This window comes from Loxodonta africana, unplaced genomic scaffold (assembly GCF_030014295.1).
Source record: "Loxodonta africana isolate mLoxAfr1 unplaced genomic scaffold, mLoxAfr1.hap2 scaffold_153, whole genome shotgun sequence".
Classification (NCBI taxonomy): Eukaryota; Metazoa; Chordata; class Mammalia; order Proboscidea; family Elephantidae; genus Loxodonta; species Loxodonta africana.
The window spans coordinates 249,253-263,630 of NW_026974904.1; positions in this window are offsets into that span (position 1 = coordinate 249,253).

The following is a 14,378-nucleotide window of genomic DNA, read 5'->3' on the forward strand; positions in this document are numbered from 1 at the left end:
CCCTTCATGGGCTTGCCATTCAGCTCCACGACGTCCACTACTGACCCTGGCCTTTGCTTTGGCTGCTGCCCCATTGAACGTGTGCTCCAGAGCAATGTTTCTCCACCCATCACTATCATTCTGCCACCAGGGGATATGTGAGTGTAGGAGTCACTATGTGTCACTGACAGCTGTGTCACAAGTCACTAGACTTCCAGGTACTAGCTGACCTAGGCTGCCTTCTGCCCCAGGCAAGGTCCTGAATCCATTATCCCAGATGCTGACACCTGGGCACTGACGAAAATTAATTTTTATCAACGCAGAGGTCTGAGTGAGGGTCAGAGGGCCAGGTAGGCGAAGTGAAGGCCAGGTGGGCGGGGCTAAGGCTTCTTTGCCATCACCATGGAGAATGTCTCCCCACCGGAAGAGTGGGCGGAGCTTATGATGGGCCTGGTGAGAAGACTGATCCAATGGCAGAGATCCGACCCACCAGAAAGATGACACAGGGCCCTCCATTGTGACCTATGACACCTAGTGGCCACAGGATTTGAGCACAGCGCTATGCAGGCACAAGGGAGCCCCTGGTGTGGAGTGCTTCAGGGCATTGGCAGAGCAGGCCAGGTACCTCTTTCCCACTTTCCTGAAGATATCAGTATGCAAGGCATCCCCACTCAGCATCTCTTGCCTCTCTCTGTATGTGTTCATTCTCGGAAATCTCTTCCTTCTCCCCATTGTCACTTCACAGCTTGGAGTTCCTGATAGAGTGCCTAGAGACAAAAGAGCAAAGGGGGAAGGCCTCTGGCTGTACTGCTTACCCATGGGCAGAAAAGATGTGGTAGTATATTTGGAAGCTCTAGAGAGTAGTGCTTGATTGGGGAGCTGCATCACGGGCGGACCCTGTCCAGGTGAAGCTTGCTGACATGTGGCAACCTCTCCGGAGACTACTAATTCCACTGATAACAGTGTATGCAAATACCCGGCTGAGTGCGATGGGCAGAGAACATTGACACATACCTGCCAGAGGCCTATCCTGGGTCTGAAGAGTCCACCCTGGTCTCCAGCGACTCATCATCTCAGCACACACTTTGCCTGCACACATGGAATCCGCCTCTCTCTACGAACGCCTTCTGCTGCTAGGAAACACGGGATGTCACTTAGCCAAAGGAGAGCACATGCAAAGTCAACTGAAGCCCCCGTTTTCAAGATTTTGCCCTCTGCTGGGCCACAGCCTCTGCTGGCACACTGCATGTGCGTCAGGTCTCCGAAGACAAGGCCGAAATCCGGGCATCCAGGGCCCCAGCCGTCCACAGTCTATGGATGGCGGCATAGGGATCACCTCTTTGCCTCGTACAGCAGGGAGGCCTGGGCCCTAGACTGGCTCCGCTAGAGCTCCACGACCTCAGCTATCTTCCCTGAACTTTGGCCCGTGCCCTCGTGACTGTGTCATCTCTAGTTCCACTTCTCTTCCCACCACACTGAATCCGCCACCTGCGGATACCTGAGCGTGGACATCAACATCTATCACTGGCTGCAGTGTCACAGGTCACTAGGTGTCTAGGCTCAGGCTGACCTTGGCTGTCTTCTGCCCAGGCAAGGAGCCTAATCCTTCAAAGGCAATGAGGACACTTGGTCACTGGCCGACATCCTTTCTTTCATCCGCACAGTGTTCTGGATGAGGGTAAAGAGGCCATGTAGGCCAGGTGAAGGCTGAGTGCAGGGCCTAAGGCTTCTTTCCCAATCACCATGGAGACAGCCACCGCAAGGCTGGCCGGAACTTCTGACCGGGACGAGTCACAAACACTGAGCTAATAGGAGAGGTCCAGCCCAACCGGCCAGTTCCTCAGATCCCTCCATTTTACCCATGGACACACAACGGCCCCTTCTGTTTTTGGCCCCAAAATCGAGGGCACCCAGGGAATAACTTCAGAGTAGGCAGCCCCTGATGTGAATAGGTTTGACACACTGGGCAGCAGGCAGGTACCTCTTTTCCACTTAGGCTAGGGTATCCGTAGGCAAGATGCCCTTCCTCAGCATCTATAGCCCCTCTCTGTATGTGTTCTTTCAGAGAAATCTCTTCATTCTACCCCTGAGACACATCACAAGTATGAGGGTTCTCAGAGAGAGCCTGGAGATGAAACCGGGGAGACTTCTGGCTATACCACCTTCCCGTGGGTAGAGAATAGTAGGTAGTCTCTCTGGAAGGTCTTAGCTTCTGTTGATTGACATAGGCAATAGGGTAGGGGCGGACCCTGGCCAGGTGGAGCTTGTGGGCAGATGCAACCTCTCCGGCGACGAATAATTCCGCTGCTGCTTTGTACGGTGAAAACCTCCCCCCGCCAAGTGGGATGGGTAGAGAACATTGACCCACACCTGCCAGTAGCCTCTCCTGGACTAAAGATCCCAACCTGGTCTCAACGTCCTCACCCTCTCAGCACACACCTTTCCTGCACACATAATCCTGCCTTTCTCCGTCAGTGCCTTATTCTACTAGGAAAAAAATCGTGCCGCTCAAAAAGGCTGATACCAGGGAAATCGAGGAAACACTGCCAGTTTCCAAATTTTTGATGTCTACCTATCCCCGCCTGCGGTGGAATGCTGCGTATGTGGCCGGGCCCCGAAGGCAGTGCCAAAATCCTGGCAGCCTGGGCCCCAGCATTCCAATGCTTTATGGACTTTGTGACACGGATGACCTGTTTGCCACATACAGGAGGAATACTTGGCCCTTCACTGGCTCGCCATTCAACTCCATGACGTCCACTACCCGCCCTGGCCTTTGCTTTGGCCGGTGCCCCATTGAAAGTGTGCTCCACAGCAATGTTTCTCCACCCATCACTATCATTCTGCCACCAGGGGATATGTGAGTGTGGAAGTCACCATTTGTCACTGGCAGCAGTGTCGGAAGTCACTAGACTTCCAAGTATCCGCTGACCTAGGCTGCCTTCTGCCCCAGGCAAGGTCCCGAATCCTTTATCCCAGATGCTGACACCTACAGACTACAGAACATAGAAGATAGAACATAGATGAAAATAGAATATTGGCAAATATGGAATATAGGGAATAGCATACACACTATTGAAGAGTATAGAATAGAGAAAGTCGAAGAATATAGATAACAAAATATAGGAATATAGAATGTAGAATGGAGAGTATTAGATTGTAGAAGATGGAGATTAAAAGGTAGAATATACAATAAAAATATAGAATATAGAAAAAGATAGAATTCAGAAAAATTTAGCATACAAAAGGTAGAACATAGAAAAAATGGAATATAGAATGTAGAACATAGAATATGGAATAGAGAATAAAGAATATTGAAAAATTTAAAATATAGAATGTAGAATATTGAATATAGAATTAGAATTTAAAATATAGAATATAGCAGATAGAAGAATATAGATTATAATAGATTATAGAATGTAGAATAAGAATGTAGAAGATTATGAAATGCAGAACATAGAAGAATATAAAATATAAAATGCAGAATGTAGGATATGTAATATAGAATGTAGAATTCAGAAGAATATAGTATATAAAAAATATAGAATATAGAACATCAAATATTTAATATGGAATACAGAGTATGGAATACAGAACATAGAAAATTATAGAATAGAGTATGTACAAAGTAGAATACAGAATATAAAATATAGAATAAAGACCATAGAATATAGACGATTATAGAATAGAGAAGATTCTGGAATATAAAATGTAGAAGTAAATATAGAATAAAGAAGATGGAATATAAGAGAATATAGAATATAGTATACAGAATATGGAATATAGAATACAGAAAATTATAAAAATATAGAATATAGAAAACAACATTGAATATAGAATACAAACAATGGAATATTGTAAAATATAGAATTTGGAATATAGAATGTAGAATACAGAATATAGAATCAAAAATACATAATATAGAGAATATACATTATAGAATAAAGAAGATTATGGAATATAGAATGTAGAATGTAATATACAGAATATACAATATAGAAGAATATATGAGACAGGCTGTTGAAGAATAAAAAATAATAATAAAGAGTATAAAATGTAGAATGTAGACTACAGAAAATTATATAGAAAAAGAACATTGAATATAGAACACAGAGTATGGAATATAAAATATAGAATATATAGAGTACAGAAGAATATAGAATGTAGAATACAAAATATAGAATATAAAATAAAGTATAAAGAACACAGAATATAGAATATAGAAGAAAATGGAATATAGAATGTAAAATACAGAATATACAGTATAGAAGAATATAGAATACAAGATAGAAGAATATAGAATATAGAAGGAAGAATGTAAAATATGGAATATAGAATACAGAAAAATATAGAATATAGAAGAATATGGAAGAACATAGAATTTAGAATATAGAATACAGAACATAGAATATGGAAGAATTTAAAATATAGAATGCAGAATGTGGAATATAGAATATGGAATACGAAATACGCAATATAGAATATTGTATGTAGAAAAATATACAATATAGAACATCTAATATAGAATACAGAGTATGGAATATAGAATATACAAAAATATAGACTATAGAAGAACATAGAACATAGATTATAGAATATAGAGAATTTAAAATAAAGAATATAGAATATGGAACATAGAACACTGAAGATAGAAGATAGAATACAGAATATAAAAGAACTTTGAAAACAGAAGAATATAGCGTATAGAGGATTTGGAATAAGGAAGAATATAGAATATACATTATAGAAGATTATAGCATAAAGAATACAGAATACAGAAGAAAATAGAATATAAATTTAGAATATAGAATACAGGAGAATATAAAATGTAGAATGTAGAATACACAATAGAGAATGCAAAATATAGAACGAAGAATTTAGGAGAATATAGATTGTAGAATGTAGAAGATTATAAATTATACAATATAAATATTATGGAATATAGAATGTAAAATACAGAATATAGGAGAGTATAGAATATGGAATATAGTAAAATATAGAATGTTGAATACAGTATAAAGCATATGGAATATAGAATACACAAATATATAAAAAAAACTTTTTAATAGCATGGTAAAAATATGGAAAATAGAAGATTGAATATAGAACATAGAATATAGAAAAATCTAGAATATAGAAGAATATAGAATGTAGAATATAGAAGATTTTAGAATATAGAATTACAATATACAATATGGAGTATAGAATACAGAAGAATATAGTATAGAGAAAAATGTAGAATAAAGAACATAGAACATCGAATATAGAATGGAGAATATGGAATATAAGATAGAGGAAAATCAAAAATATAGAAGACCATAGAATTTAGAATGTGGAATACAGAATACAGAAGAATATAGAACATAGAACACATAAAACAGAAGATGGAATACTAAATATAAAAGAACATAGAATATACAAGAATATATAGAGTATAGAAGAATATAGATTATAGAATATACATTACAGAAGAATATAGAATAATATAGAACACAGAATGTAGAAGAATAAAGAATATAAATATAGAATATAGAAGAATATAGAATACAGAATATGGAAAAATAGAGAATATATAAGAATATCAATACAGTATACAGAAGAATGTAGAATATACATTATAGAAGAATATAGACAATAGGAAACTATATAATACAGAATATAGCATATAGAAGAACATAGAATATAGAATTTGTTATATAGAATGTAGAATATAGAATATAAAATATAGAATAAAGACTACAGACTATAGCAGAATACAGATTATAGAATATAGAAGATCATGGAACATAGATTGTAGAATGTAAAATACAGAATAGAGAATGTAGAATATAGCATATAGAATATGGAGTATGGAACATAGAATATGCCATACAGAAAAATATAGAATATAGAACATAGAACTTTGAATATACAATATAGAATACAGAGAATGAAATACAGAACTTTGAATATGGAAAAATATAGAAATAAGATATAAAGGAATATGGAATATAGAAGAATATAGAATTAAGAATGTAGAATATAGAATACAGAAGAATTCAGAAAGTAGAATATGGAATAAGGCATATAAAATATAAAGGCATATAGTATATAGAAGAGCATAGAATATACAATACAATACAGAATATAAAAGAAAAAAGAAGATAGAATACAGAGTAAAGAAGAATATAGAGTATAGGAGAATATAGAATATACATTATGGAATACAGAATATTGAAGAATATAGAACACAGAATATAGAAGAATATAAAAAATTTTATATAGAAGATAGAAAATAGAATATAGATTATAGAATATGGCATATAGAATATAGAAGAATATAGAATGTAGACTATAAAATATGGAACACAGAATATAGAAGAATATAATATATAGTAGAATATAAAATATAGAACATAGAATATCGAATACAGAGTATGGAATATAGAATATAGAAGAGTATAGAATATAGACGAACATAGAATTTAGAATGTAGAATATAGAAGAATTTAGAATAGTGTTGCATGTAGAATATGGAATATGGAATAAATAATATAGAATATGGAAGAATATGATATATGGAAGAATATGATATATAGAAGAGTATACAACATAGAAGATAGAATACAGAATATAAAAGAATATAGACTATAGGAGAAGGTAGAACACAGAATACAGAAGAATATAGAATATCAAAGAATATAGAATGTAGAACATAGAATATATGCCAGAATATAGAATACACAAGACAGAAGATAGAACATAGAAGAATATAGAATATTGATGAATACAGTATATTGACTATAGAATACAGGATATAAAAAAACAGGATATAGGACATACAATATAGAAGAATACAGGATGTAGAAGGTAGAATATAGATTAAAGAATGTAGAATGTAGAGTGTAGAGCATAGAATATGGAATATAGAATATACAAGAATACAGAATATAGAGTTAAGAATGTATAGTACAGAATATAGAATATACAATTCAGAATAGAGAATAGAGAAAAATAGAGTGTAGAAAAATTTAGAATATAGAATAATACAGAATATAGAATGTAGAATATAGAATACAGAACACAGAATATAAACAAGAGAAGAATAAAGAATATAGAAGAATTCAGAATATAGAATGCAGACTATAGACTATACAATACAGAATACAGAATGTAGTATATGGAATAAAGAATATAAAATAAAGAAGAATATAGTATATAGAAAATATAGACTATTGACAAATATGAAATATAGAATATAATATATAAAATGTGAAACAGAAGAATATAGAATACAGAATATGGAATGTAGAGGTATATAGATTATACAATAAAGAAGCATATAGAGTATAGATACAGAACATAGAAGAGAGAATATAGAATTCCGAAGAATATAGATTATAGAATATAGAAGTATATAGAATATACAAAATTTAGAATATAGAATGTAGAGTGAGAATATAGAATATAGAAAACATTAGAATGTAGAATATAGCATATAGAAGAAAGATTATAGAATATAAAATATAGAATGACAAAGCAGAATATAGAGTACAGAATATAGAAAATAGAATGTAGAATATAGAATATAGACGAATATAGAACATAGACGAATATAGAATTTAGAATGTAGAACAAAGAATATAGAATATAGAAGAATATAAAATATACAAGAATGTAGAATACAGAATATAGAAGAATGTAGAATATAAAATATGGAATATGCAATACAGAATACAGAATGTAGAATATAGAATTTGGAAGATAAGATATAGATTATAGAAGAATATAGTATAGAGAAGGATATAGAATATGGACGAATATAAAATATAGAGCAATATAGAATAGAGAATGTACATTATAAAAGAATATACAACACAGAAGAATACAGAATATAGAAGATAATAGAACATAGAATATAGAATAAAGATGACAGAACATGGAAGATAGATTATAGAAGAATATAGAACAGTGATGAATATGGTATATATAATATAGGATATGGAATACATTATACAGAATATAGAATGTAGAATACAGATTATAGAATACAGAAGAATATAGAAAATAGACTGTAGTATGGAGAATGTAGAATATAGAAGAAAATAGGATATAGAGTTTAGAATGTAGAATATAAAATAAAGAATATAGAATTCAGAATACAGAATATACAGGAATATAGAATACAGAAAAATTTAGAATTAGAATATGAATATACAATATAGAAGAATACAGAATATAATATGTACAACATAGAAAATAGAATAAGGTATTTAGAATATAGAATATGGAATATTGAATATAGAAGGATATAGATTATAGAACACAGAAGAATATAGAATGTAGAAAGTAGAATATAGAAGAATATAGAATATGGTATATAGAAGAATATAGAATACAGAATATGGACTAAGGAATATAGAATATTGAACTAAGTACATAGAAGAATATGGAATACAGAATATTGACTAATATTGAATATAGAAGGATATAGATTTTAGAACACAGAAGAATCTACAGTATAGAGAACCGAATATAGAATGTAGAATTTAGAACAAAGAAGATGGAGTATAGAAGAATATAGAATATTGACAAAAATGGAATATAGACTATGGAATACAGATTGCAGAAGAATGTCTTATATACAAAAATATAGAATATCAATAAAAATGGAATATAGAATATAATATGTAAAATGTACAACATAGAAGAATGTAGAATGTTGTATATACTATATAGTATATACAACATAGAACATAGACTGTAGAAGTACATAGATTATAGCATATAGAAGTATATAGAAAATAGAATTTAGAATATAGAACATAGAATAGAGAATAGAGAAGAATATAGATTTTAGAATATAGAAGAATAAAGAATGTAAAATATAGGATACAGAATATAGATTATAGAAAAATACAGAATATAGAAAAATTTAGAATATAGAATGTAGAGTGGAGAATATAGAAGAATCCAATAGAATGTAGAATATAGAAAACAGAAAAATTTAGAATGTAAAATGCAGTATATAGTATATACAATATAGAATAAAGAATACAGAACAGAATGTGGATTATAGAATATAGAGTACAGAACATAGAATACAGATCACAGAAGAAAGAAAACAAAAAATATAGAATATAGAACATTGATGAAAATAGAATATACAATATACAAGAATATAGAACATAGAGTTTAGAAGTATATAGATTATAGAGTATCAAGGAATATAGAATATTGAATGCACAATGAAGAATATAGAAAAATATAGAATATAGAATACAGAAGGATATAGAATGTAGAATATACAATATAGAAGAATATAGAATACAGAATGAAGAATGTAGAATATAGGATATAGAATACAGAGTATGGAACATACAATATAGACTATAGAAGAATATGGAATATAAGATATAAAATATTGAAAATAGAAGAATACAAAATATAGAATGTAGAAGAATATAGCTTCTAGAATATAGAATGTAGATTATACAATATAGAATACAGAATATAGAAGAATATAGAACATAGAAGAATATAGTATATAGAAGAATATAGAATATACAATTAGAACACAGAAGATAGAATATAGAAGAACAGAAAATAGAATGTGGAATATAGAACATAGAATATAGGATATAGAATATAGAAGAGTATAGACTATAAATTACAGAAGAATATAGACAATAATATAGAAGAATAGAGAAAAATAAAGAAAATAGAAGAATATAGAATGTAGACTGTTGAATATAAAATATAGTAAAAAAAGTATATAGAATACAGAATCATACAGATTATACAATATAGAATCATGGAATATAGAGAACAGAACATAGAATACAGATTATAGAATCTAGAACACAAAAGATAAAAGATAGAATATAGAAGAACATAGAATATAGGATATTCATGAAAATGGAAATACAATATAAGATATAAAATAATCAGTATAGAAGAATATAAAATATACAATGTAGAAGTAGATTATAAAATATAGAATGTAGAGTATAGAATATAGAAGAATATAGATTGAGGAATGTAGAATATAGAATAGAGAAGAATATAGATTACAGAATATAGAAGTATATAGAATGTAGAGTATAGAATATAGAATACAGTTTATGGAATATGAACTATAGAATGTAGAAGAATATAGTATACAGAAGAATATAGAATACGGAATTATGACATATATGGAATACAGAATAACATATATAAAATGTACAATAAAGAATACAGAACACAGAATACAGAATGCAGAAGTACATAGATTATAGAATATGGAAGAATTTAGAATATGGAAAGTAGAATAGAGAATGCAGAAGAATATACATTATAGAATATAAGAGAATACAGAATATAGAGTATAGAATGTAGAACACAGAACACAGAATATAGCCTATAGAAGAATATAGAATATAGAAAAATTTTGAATATATAATGTTGAGTGTAGAATATAGAGTATAGAATACAGAATATAGAATGCATAATGTGGAATATACAATATAGAATAATACAGTGTAGAAAAGAGAATATAGAATGTAGAATATAGAATATCAAAGAATATAGAATATACACTGTAGCATATAGAATATACAACAATATAGATTAAATAATATCAAAAATATAGAATGTAAAATATAGAAGAATATAGAATACAGAATATGGGATATAGAATATTGAAGAATATAGAACAGAACACAGAAGACAGAATACAGAATATAAAAGAAAATAGAATACAGAATAATGTAGAAAATGAAATCTAGAATATAGAAGGATATAGAATATAGAGAAATATAGAATACAGAAGAATATAGTGTATATAATATAGAAAAATACAGAATATAGAAGAATACAAAATATAGAATAGAGAAAATAGAAGAATATAGAATATAAAATATAGAAGAATATGGAATGTAGAATATACATTATAGAAGATTATAGTATACAGAATATAGAAGAATGTAGAATGTGGAATATAGAACCCAGAAAACAGAAGAATATAGAATGTAGGATCAAGAATCTAGAAACTAGAATATAGAATATAGCATATAGTTGAATATAGAACATAGAATATAGAATATAGAAGAGTATAAAATATAGAATTTACAAAGCAGAATGTGGAATATAGAATACAAAATATAGAAGAATATACAGAAGAAATTAGAATATAGAATGTACAATATACAAATTAGAGAAATATTAGATTATAGAATATGGAAGAATACAAAATATAGAACACAGATTATAGAAAAATATAGAATATAGAAGAATACAGAATGTAGAATATAGAATACAGAAGAATATATTATATAGAAGAATATAGAATATAAAAGAATATAGGTATTGAATATAGAAGAATATAGAATTATATAGAATATGGAATATAGAGTATAGAATGTAGATGTGTATAGAATGTAGAATAATATAGAATACTGAATATACAGGAATAGACAGTATAGAAAATTATAGAATATAAAAGAATATGGAATATATATTATAGAAGAATTTAGAATACAGAAGAATATACAATACAGAATGTAGAAGAATATAGCATATAAAATATAGAATATAGAATGTGGAATATAGCATATAGAGGAATATGGAATACAGACTGCAGAATGTAGAAGATAGAATGTAGAAGAATATGGTATATAGAATATATGATATAGAAGAATATAGATTATAAGATTATTGAAGAATATACAAGGTAGATTATAGAATATAAAAGAATATATATTATAGAACACAGAATATAGAGTTTACAATGTAGAATATAGAATAAAGAATATAAAATACAAAAAGTAGAATATGCAATATAGAAGAACATAGACTAGAATGTAGAATGTGGAACACAGAACATAGAATACAGAATAGAGAAGAATAAAGAATACAGAAGAATTTAGAATATATAATAAGGCTGTAGAATATAGATTATAGAATATAAAAGAGCATTGAATATAGAGCACAGAACACACAATATAGAATACAGAACATAGAAGTTAGAAGATAGAATATAGGATATTCACGAAAATGGAATATAGAAAACAGAATATAAGCCATAAAATATACAATATAGAGGAATATAAAGAATAAAGAATATAGAATGTAGAATATAAAATATACATTATAGAACACAGAATTTAAAAGTATATAGATTATAATAGAATACAGAAGAATGTAAAATATAGAGCATAGAATATAGAGGAATACAGATAATAGAAAAGAGAATATAGAATATTAAATGTGGTAGACTATAGAATATGGAATATACAATATAGTATATAGAAGAATATGGAATATTGACAAATATAGAATTTAAGATATAAAATATACAATTTAGAAGAATAAAAAATAAAATACAGAATACAGACTGTAGAAGTATATAGAAGAATATAGAGTATACAACGTAGAATGTAGAATAAGGAATATAGAATAAAGAACAGAGAATATAGAAGAATATGGAATACAGTTTATGGAATACAGAATATACAAGAATATAGTATATAAAAGAATATAGAACACAGGACATAAAACAGAATATTGATTATAAAGTTTAGAATGTAGAATATAGAAGAATAAAAAATACAGAAGAATATAGAATAGAGTATAGAAGAAAATAGATTATAGGATATACAAAATAGATGTAGAATGTGGAATATAGAATACAGAATATAGAAGTACATAGAATATAGCAGAATATGGAATATAGAAGAACATAGAATAGAGGAGAATATAGAAGACAATAGAATACAGGACACAAAAGAATACAGAAAATAGAAGAAAATAAAATATCAAATATAGAAGACAATAGAAGATAGTAGATAGAAGACAGAAGATGATAGGAGATAGAAGATTGAACATAGAACACAGCACGAAGAATATCAAATATAGAAGAATATAGACTATACAGCACAGAATATTTAATATAGAATATAGAAGAATATTAAATACAGAATTTAGAATGTAGAATATCGAAGAATATAGAGTACAGAATATAGAAGATAGAATATAGAAGAATATAGAATATTGAAGAATATGGAATATAGAATGTAGGATACAGAATATAGAAGAATATATAATAGTATAGAATATAGAGTGTAGAACATAGACTATAGAAGAATGTAAAATATAGAATGCAGAATATGAATAAAGAATAAAGTATATAGAATAATATAGAACAAAGGAGAACACAGAACATAAAATATAGACTATAGAAGAATATAGATTATAGCATACAGAAGAATATAGAATGTAGAAAGTGGAATACAGAATATAGAAAATAGAAGAATATAGAATATATAACACAGAATGTAGAATATAAAATGTAGACTATAGAATATGGAATATAGATTTTAGTATATAGAAGAATACAGAATAAAGAATGTAGAATGTAGAGTATAGAATATAGAAGAATATAGAATACAGAAGAATATGGAATAAAGAATATGGAATATAGATATAGAAGAATATAATACATAGAAGAATATAGAACATACAACATAGAATATTGAATATAGAAGAATATAGAATACAGAAGAATATGGAATAAAGAATATGGAATATAGATATAGAAGAATATAATACATAGAAGAATATAGAACATACAACATAGAATATTGAATATAGAATATGGAATGTGGGATATAGAATATAGAATAAAGAATATAGAGGTATATAGAATATAGAAGAATATAGGATATAGATATAGAAGAGTGTAGAATATAGGAGGATATAGATTATACAAGAATATGGAATATAGAATAATATAGGATATACGATATAGAATAAGGCAGAATATAGAATATAGAAGAAGAATGTAGAATATTGAAGAATATAGAATTTAGAATGTAGAATATTGAAGAATATAGAATTTAGAATGTAGAATATAGACTATAGTATTTAGAATGTAGAATATCGAATATAGAAGAATACAGAATGTGAAATGAAGAATATAGAATGTAGAATATAGAAGAATATAGATTATAGCATATAGAGGAATATAGAATATGGCATGTAGAGTGTCGAATATAGTGTATACAATGTGGTAGAATATAAAATATAAAAAATGGAAGTGTATAGAATAGAGAATGCACAATATTGAATATAGAATACGGAATATAGAATATATAAAATAGAACAGTATAGTCTGTAAAATATGGATATAGAGTACAGAATATAGAATAAAGAACATAGAGAATAGAAGATAGAATACAGAAGAGTACAGAATATAGAATATTGATGAATATAGAATATAAGACATAAAATGTACAATATAGAAGAATATAGAACACAAAATATAGAATATAGAAGTATAAAGATTATAGAATATAGATAAATATAGAATGTAGATTATAGAATATAAAATATAGAATGTAGAAAATAGAATATGGAGTATAGAATACGGAACATAGAAGAAC